At 36.9% G+C, this 8,415-nt stretch overlaps 1 long non-coding RNA gene across 1 annotated transcript; it reads right to left on the bottom strand.

Annotated features, from left to right (window-relative positions):
- Positions 1-284: 284 nt before the first annotated feature.
- LOC107126833 (uncharacterized) lies at positions 285-8,153 on the bottom strand. Its single transcript, XR_001483756.3, has 3 exons — positions 8,111-8,153; positions 4,468-4,538; positions 285-1,394 (listed from the first exon to the last, which is right to left on the bottom strand). It is a non-coding gene; the product is annotated as an uncharacterized lncRNA (long non-coding RNA).
- Between the last annotated feature and the right edge of the window lie 262 nt (positions 8,154-8,415).

Raw genomic sequence — 8,415 nt, 5'->3', positions numbered from 1 at the left:
TACATCCCGATTTCCTGTGATTATCAGGATGTATGGAAGAGAGCTTCAGCAGTACCACTGGGTCCATGTGATAGGGCATCGGAGTTTAAGAAGGTGCTTATATGGGATTGGATGTTACATAAAAGTCAAATTAATATAAGTATATCTAAATACTTAATTTGCCTCTGACCACTAGCAAATCATTCATAGACTAAAAACATTCTATGGGCAACACTGAGCAGGACGGACTAAGTATGTTTGGGGTAAGAAGAACTTTAGATCAAATATAAAAATGTTGCAGTGTTAAAAAATGGAACTGGTTTTAATTTTGATAATCATAAGCAACCAGAAAATTGTAGATGATATTGTTTAAAAGGCTTGCAAGGAGAAATGCAAGAAAACACTGCTGAAAATGATGGGAGAAAAACAAACAAAAAAAACCCCCAAAACATTGTTTATACCCCAAGGTGTAGAGACTCTTCAGTACACCCATTACATGTAATCACTCTACTATATCCTCACTTTATGTCATCCTTGTGCAAGTGCTTGTATGTGAATAAAGTCCAATCATAACAACGGACCTGCTTTAAAATTGAACAACTTGAGTAACAGGTCCCACTTGTTTTCTTCTCTGGCAGGTACACAATGGAATGTCACACACACACAAAAATTCCTACAAGGCATAGTCAGTTTTTCTATTAGTAAATTTACTAGACTTTCTTTGTTCATAATTTTTATTTAAAAATCTGTTCAGTAGACTTCAGAGTCTTGCCAAAATGGTTGATAAACCCACACTGTTAGGTTTCCTCTAGAAAAGCCATCGAAAAGAAAAAAAAATTTAAGAAATAATAACACAGTAATTCCTGTGAGAAGAAAGGCTGTCTTGGACTGGCATGTGGAGGGTGAAAGGAGAAGAAAAGGCTAGCCTAGGGCAAAACACACTGGGCTGTAAAAGGATACATCAGAGAAAAGCAGTTTAATTCTGTCTTTCTTGCTGCTTTCACACCTTAATAACACCTAAGGGCAGCCTCCTCTGCAGAGATCTGCAAGAATGCTCAGGCCCCTAGTGCAGGTATCCACAGGAGTGAGATGAAGGTGAGCTGGAGCCCTGCTCAGCTATCAGCCAAGCCTCAAGCACAGAGACCTCCATCCTTTCCCTTCTAAATCCCCAGGGCTGGTGGATTATCATGGATGATAGGTACTTCCGCCTAATACTAACTCACCCTGGGAGTTGAAAGTAAATCAGAATAGTGAAGTTGTTTGGTGGGAAGTTTCAAATGGCAGTGACTGTAGCTGTGGTTTAATAGTGCCTGGGACTCTTCCCTTTTCCTCTTCCTTGATATCTTGGAATCTAATAGAATAAACTCTGGCTTTCAGTCTTTCTGAAATGGGAATTATAAATGCAACATTTTAACCTAGGCAAAGAAGAAAAGAAGAATTTATAACTGGGACACAGGAGTATGTATCAGACCCCAAAGGCCTTCAGAAGAGCAGAGGGTCATCTCCGCCCTATGTAGCTCCTCTCCACCCTTCCCTCTGTCTGCTTCATTCTTTCTTTGCCTATACTGGGTTTTTAAATGTTGCATGTTGTGCATGGAAGCTGCCCACACTGCGGCACCTCTAAGGAGGATTACAGTTTCTTTCAGTGACAATCGCAAATTGCCTGGAAGTAATTCTGATTGGCCCAACTTAGGTCCGGTGTCCAATCCACGGTGACCAAGAATTTGTGGTCACGTGGTACACTATAGTTGCCAAGGTGGGAAGTGGTGGTGCGAGAGATGTAATAATAAAATTAATGACTTCATTGTGAACCTGGCAGATACTACCCTCCAACACCAAAAAAAGCGTTCAGTGTAATACTTTATTCAAGAATCAGAAAAATCCAATGAACTCTCTAAAATCAATTGTATGATTTTGCAGATCGTACTTTTTTCACAAATCCAGCCAAGAGGGTAAACGGGAGGCTGGTTTGTTAGACTTGGGTTGTTTATTGTTTTTTTTTTGTTTTGTTTTTTTTTTTTTTTTTTTTTTTGAGACGGAGTCTGGCTCTGTCGCCCAGGCTGGAGTACAGTGGCCGGATCTCAGCTCACTGCAAGCTCCGCCTCCCGGGTTCATGCCATTCTCCTGCCTCAGCCTCCCGCGTAGCTGGGACTACATGCGCCCGCCACCTCGCCCGGCTAATTTTTTTTTGTATTTTTTAGTAGAGACGGGGTTTCACTGGGTTATCCAGGATGGTCTCGATCTCCTGACCTCATGATCCGCCCGTCTCGGCCTCCCAAAGTGCTGGGATTACAGGCTTGAGCCACCGCGCCCGGCCTGTTAAAGAGTGCTTTGTTTTTTAAATTTTCATTGTTTATTTACCCAAAGAGATGCCTTTTGTCTTTCGTAATTCATCTGCCTAGAGAGCGTTTGTTTGTTTTTTTTTCAATCCTTCTGCCTGGAGGCATCTTTTTACAATTCAAACAAATAGGACATTGATGACCTAGTCATTTTTACTAAATTAATCTCTAGTTTCTAAAATATTAAGAGCTCTGAATGAACGGTTCTCTCCTACAGTGTTAGAAACACAAAGTCTTAAATTCTACATTTCTTTGGTTTATGTGGAGAAAGAGAATCTCTATATCTCTCCACTCTACCATTCCCACAGTGTAGTCATTAGGGGGCCAATAAACTGATTCATGTTAAGTCACATGCAGTCAGGAGTCTTGACAAATACAGAATCTCTAAGATTGCTTTCTGTAGCATGTATATAATTCTTAGTGCATTATTAATGAAGTCTTAATTCTTAGAGCATGATTTAGGACAAATCACTTAATCTTGCTAGTTAGCCAAAAGAGCAAATGATCAAAGACTGAGCTCACAAGTAAAATACAATCGATTCATGATAAATCAGCAGTGCTTGAATGCTATGTATAAAATCCATACACACAAGAATCTGAAATATTTCTTCGTTTAATTATTCATCCATATCCTAGACTAAAGAAGAAAGTCAGGGGACAATTAGAAGATGGGAACAAAGGATTACACAGAAAATCCAATTCTCAAAGTAATTCTCCTAACAATGCTGTCCTTTCAAAAATTTAAATTTTGGTCTTCTGCAACAGCAGTATCAAATATTTGGTCATTAGTATATATCTCCTTCATTAAAAATTGATTAAGCCAATATGCTAATCCTTCTCATTGCCTGTACAAAGAAAAACTAGTCAATAATATGGTTCATTGCCAGTATCAACACAAGCCACCAACTGCAGGACATCTAGCACATCGAAGTGCTTGCAGTAGTATTTCCTAGGTCTAAAACTAAACCAAGTCCCCTTAATACTCTTCTTTACCTCCTGAATTACAAACACGAATTCTATACTATTTAGATAAATACCTAATTCAGGACCGAGAGGAGCATACAAAACTCTAAGGGAAAGGTTTACTTTTTCCAACCTTCTAAAGAAACTGGACAGGCCAATAAATAGAGGTCCGTCATATTTATAGGTTCCAATAAAATTTGCCTATTGTACTTAAACAAGCTTTTGGATTTACAATTCTCATTTCAAATATACTTTTAAGGCCGGGATAATATTCAATATGGCATTAACAGAATTTTATTTCCTATTTCATATTGGATAGACTACTCTAGCTGTAATAGGCTCATTGCCTGATGCATACAGCAGGTCAATACACCAAGACACTGAATTACAGCAGAGAAAGAGATTTAATTGCAGGGTCACTGAACAAGGAGATGGTAGGGAGCTTCAAATCCATCTCCCTGAAGAATTTGAGGATAACATTTTTAAGGGTTTTGGAGTGAACTGAAGTGTGGAGATTGTTGATTGGTGCCAGAGTGCACAGTGAAGTCATGGGATAGGGGGATGAATGAGGTGTATTCTGCTGATCTCATTCTTCTGTGGGGGTCTTCAAACTGGTTGCTGGAATTTGGGATCTGAAAAATAATCTTGAGTGAAGCAGAAGTAAAGTCTGCAAAGATTGCAAAGATATAAATTATTTAGAATAAGAATAGAAATCACAAGAAATGAGAAATTTTACAAAATTTAACAAAAGTCTTAAACAAAAGCCTTATGACTCTAATGACAGAGATCCTGTCTGTAGGAACAATGGGGATGCAAATTATTTCTTAAACAGTCTATGACCCTCATGTCAGACATCCTCCCTATGGGAACAGTGGGCATGCAAATCAATTCTTAAACAGCCAGTGACCCTAATGTCAGAAATTCTATCTATGGAACAATGAGCATGCAAATGGCCAGTATATAGTGTTACATGACTTTTAACAACAAGGAAGTGGGCCAGAGTGCAGCCTGATTAATGCTTAATTATAAGTATATTTCTGTCCAGAACTCGACATGCAATTCTTGTCAACTCCGTGGAGATAGTTTCAACATCACAGTATGAAAGATGTCATTATCATACATATTCCCATTAGAAATTTCTGGGCACAGAAAATAATACAGGCTACCTTTGTCACAAAATACAAACCTGCTATGTAGAAATCAGAGAGCAGTGGCTTGCTTATCTTTCTTGTCCAGTGTCCCTGGTACTAACAGCACCTGGATGATGATGATGATGATTATTATTATTATAATTATTATTATTTTTAACAAGCAATACTTACATCTTGAGAAATACTAACATCTCATTTCAGTGCAGCCCAGAAAGCACTGTAAATTGAATGAAAACTGAGAAGAGGGGTCTTAGATGAAACTGAGGCTATTAGGTTGTTTAGATTTTGTTGTTTTTTTGTTTTTTTGTTTTCCCCCTTTCCAGGATGGTTGTGGTAAAGACTTGAAGAGTAGCAAGTTTAAAAGCTGGAAGCAGGTCTCTTACATTAGAGATACAGACATTGATTCGCCCTGGAGATGGAATGTTAAGAGAGTGGCCTTTTAGTTAATCAAATGCAAAGCCATTACGCAGACTTTATTCTTAGATGAGATTGAATCGCAACTGACAGTGTGTGTGTGAATGTGTATATCTGTGACCACGCTTTGTAAGTATTGAGAAGGGACTCACAATTGCTAAGAGTTACAGTGGAGGTGTGTATAGGAATAGATTTTGGTTTTGGGGGCATGAAGCTTATTTGGAGAGAGGCAGAAAATAAGTTTTTTAAGAAAAATTATGAAGATGTAAATGTATTTATTTAGAATGAGAAGAGAAATCACAAGAAATTCGAAATTTTCAGAAGTTGACAAATAAAAAAATCCAGAAATACTGCACAATGGCACTTATTAACGACCTTAAAAATGCCATAATACTTTTTTCTAACATGTGTATTTTTGCTGTATACTCTGAATTGCCTCTTGATATGACATTGATTTTATAATATTTTCCGTAGAGAGAACAGAAAGATAATTCAGTCTTTCCTCTAGACTGATCAAAATTTTTTTTAATTTGGTAGTTTAGAAAAATTTATTATAATTTCATTACTTATTGTTTGGGGTATCAAATTAAATTTTTAGGATTGTGGTTAATTTGGGAAACTCTCTGCCAAGATTTTTGTTTGTTTTTGAGACAGAGTCCTGCTCTGTTGCCCGGCTGGAGTGCAGTGGCATGATAACAGCTCAGTGCAGCCTTGACCTCCCAAGCTCAAGCGTTGCTCGCACCTCAGGCCCTCACCCCAAGTAGCTGGGACTACAGGCATGCACCACAATGCCCCACTAATTTTTGTATTTTTTGTAGAAACAGAGTTTCACCATGTTGTCCAGGCTGGTCTCGAACTACTGGGCTCAAAGGATCTGCCTGCCTTGGCATCCCAAAGTGCTGGGATTACAGGTATGAGCCACCGTGCCTGGCATATTAAGTTCTGTTCATATGAGTCATAGGTTCTGAGGGCAATTTTGCACAATATTATCAATTTAATGTGAATTCTCTTGGAAATGATGATTTTTTTAAACACTTTGTTATTGATGTCCTCACTGTAGTTGGGATGTATTACGAGTTTGTGTGTTTTCTTCAGTCAGTATTTCTTGTTAAATTGGCAAGATATTTACATTTTTTCCACTTTGTGTATGTGCAACTCTTCCTTTTGATTGCATTGTCTGTCAATCCAAGAGCCTACTCATTACTCCCATTCAAACTTATATTTTCCTCTTAATGAGTTATTCTTTTGGACATGATCTGATTTCATTGTGGTTGTTACAACGTACTTCTTTTTATCAGAGTAATTTCTATTGATTTTATCATTTATTCTTGTGGTTTTTCTTTTCATATTTCATTAATCTGAATTTGAGTTTTGGTTCTTTAGTAAATACATTTTAAAATGGCAAAAGAATATCTTTCACATGTATCTACATCAAGAATCTATAATTTATCTATCATTTTATTGAAATTTTTCAAACTGTTTTTCTAAATTACAATTAAAATGGAAATATCTTCAACACAACTTCTCCTTGTTCCAAAGTCATAATGCCCAAGGCCATTCTAAGGGGGAGTTTGAAGGAAAACCAATCATAGTGGAAAACAGTCTTGACAGATTACATTAAAATGCCTTACCTTTTCCTCCTCAGCTTTTTAAAGGTATAACTGACAAATGAAAATTGTATATATTCATGTATACAACATGATAATTTGAGATACACATACATTGTATAATAATTACCACAAATTAATTAATACATCCTTCACCACACAATTACAGCCTCCTGAGTAACTGGGTATATAGGCACGGGCTACCACACCTGGCTAATTTTAAAGTTTTTCTTTGTAGAAACAGCGTCTCACTATATTGCCCAGGCTTGTTTTGAACTCCTGGACCAGGCAATCATCCTGCCTAGGCCTCACAAAGTGCTGGGATATACACACCAGGCCAGGTGTCCATACATTTTTCATGGGCTTGGAGACTTAATTAAAAGGCAGAAGGGGAAAAGTAGAGAGGAAAACTGAAGCAGTAGGTTTCTAGGCAAACTTATCTTTTTCCTTGTAGGTTTCTAGGCAAACTTATCTTTTTCCTTGTAGGGTGTTTGTGTGTGTGTGTGAAGAGAAAAAAACAAAGAGGAAGAAGAAAACTTTGTTCTTTCCACTGCAGCACATTTGCTCGCACATTTCCAGGAATAATTTTTAATCTTGCTTTCCTCCTTCTTTTTCCCTAACAACTGACCTTCCAGACTACAGCTGAGTACACTAGAAAGTAAGCATATTGAAATTTCTTTGTATACATGTTATAGTAAAAGGAACATTTGGAGTCTCAGTTGGATTAAGGAAACAATAATTTAACTTAATGCAGGATCCACCTGCTGATAAAATGTGAGGTAACACACTTCGGAATGCCAATTTGAAAGATTTTTTTTTTTAAGGTTGTCTGGGGAAAAAAAAAAACCGTTTGAACACTTGAAGGTGCAATTTTTTATCTGACCACCAGGGAGCAGACAAATCCCTTGAAAGAAAGGCTCTTCAATCAAATGAAAAAGTCAAAAACCACAAAAGGAAAACAAATGAAGAGCGTTAATTACCACAAATAAAATGAAAAACACATTTTTTTTTTAAATTTTGAAAATAAAAAATACCAGAAGGCATATGTTAAAACAAAACATTTCAGCCATTTTCCATCTGACTATATTTAAAGGTTTTCTCGTTCCTCTATTACTTGGAGGAGGCAATGTCTCCCCTCTTTGAAGGCAAACAAGTCCTACTTAAAGGAAAGCTGTGCCAATTTACTGTCTACTCCCTAGAGTTACTTGACACATCTAAAGAAAGTAAAGGTTGCGAGCTATTATGACAATCTATGGACACAGGCTTCCTTAGAAGTTCTCTTTAGTCACAGCAAAGCAAGCTGAAAAAAACAAGTTGGTTTTCAGTTTAACTTAGTGTGTAAATGCCAGTAAAGACTCACTTTACTCACTGGCACATTTTAAAGTAAACGCCAGTCTATCAATTATAAAATCAATACAATCGTTTTATAAAATTCTTGATTATAGACAATTTTAAACAAATTATTCTTAAAGAACAAGACCAACATGTTATATACTTATTAAAGGAATCACTTCATGCTATAAAAAAACCTTCCTTGGTTTTATTTAAACATGCCTTCCCCAGAGGATAGAGTCTTCAGTAGATTTAAGTTAGAAAATTCATCTTTGAAATCGGCGTGTTAGTAATCTCCGTTCCCCAGTTTTTAACTCTTACACACTTCTATAAACCCACCTTCATCCTCCTGGAGTGCCAAATATATACATACACATATACATATACATATATAATTGTGACATAGTGACCAGCTTTCAAAATTGCCCTTCCAAGCACTGACAGCATTTTTATAGGGCTTGAATACTTTAGTGAAAGAGTAAAGGTCTAGTGCAGAACTTTAGGCTCAGAATGCTGGGTTTAAACTCAGCTTTACTACTTCATTAACAAATCACTTAACCTCTCTATAATTTCTTTACCTCTTTTGTAAAATGGGGAAAATAGTTATGGAACCTAACTTATAAGGCTGTT

The sequence above is a fragment of the Macaca fascicularis genome, chromosome 11 (assembly GCF_037993035.2).
Source record: "Macaca fascicularis isolate 582-1 chromosome 11, T2T-MFA8v1.1".
Classification (NCBI taxonomy): domain Eukaryota; kingdom Metazoa; phylum Chordata; class Mammalia; order Primates; family Cercopithecidae; genus Macaca; species Macaca fascicularis.
The sequence above is the reverse complement of the archived record's forward strand: the minus strand, read 5'-3'. Positions and strand labels throughout refer to the sequence as shown.